Source organism: Neophocaena asiaeorientalis, unplaced genomic scaffold (genome assembly GCF_003031525.2).
Source record: "Neophocaena asiaeorientalis asiaeorientalis breed wild unplaced genomic scaffold, Neophocaena_asiaeorientalis_V1.1 scaffold43, whole genome shotgun sequence".
In the NCBI taxonomy this organism is placed as follows: domain Eukaryota; kingdom Metazoa; phylum Chordata; class Mammalia; order Artiodactyla; family Phocoenidae; genus Neophocaena; species Neophocaena asiaeorientalis.
This window is the reverse complement of record NW_020173674.1, coordinates 2647326-2647878: the sequence shown is the minus strand read 5'-3', so window position 1 is coordinate 2647878 and position 553 is coordinate 2647326.

Below are 553 nucleotides of genomic sequence, written 5' to 3'. Positions count from 1 at the left end.
CGCCGCCCCGCCCCGCCCCGCCCCGGGCTGCGTGGCTCGCCGGCCACACAACCGGTGAAACCCAGCGGACCCGAAAGTCCCTGAATTTTGCAAAGCCCGGTTCCTTCTGCGCAGCCCGCTCCCGCCCCAGAGTGTTTTATGTTCACAGGATTCGGAAATACAGAGGCCGATTGCCCATCTGAAGGTTTGCAGAGCAGATGAAAACTTTGTGCCTGGGTATTGCGCCGCCATCAGCCTCCCGGGCCACCTTGCACCTGGATGGGCGCTTCGTCCAGGGCGTGCAGACGCGTGTCTCGGCCGGCGGCCCTCCCAGCCGGGAAAAGCTTTAGCGTGTGGAAGAATTAAAACCAACCGCTCAGATGAATCCTGAAGTCGAAAAGGCACCCTCCGGAGACTCCCGGGAATCCTGTTGTTATCCAGGCCTCCGGGATCGCTAGGTTTGCCAAAACCCAAAGCGGGGCGGGGTGTCCTGAGCCTCAGGCCCCCAGCACCGAGCTGGGACGGTGGCTTTACTCTTCCCAACCTGAGGTACGAGCAATTGGCTAACAGCTTT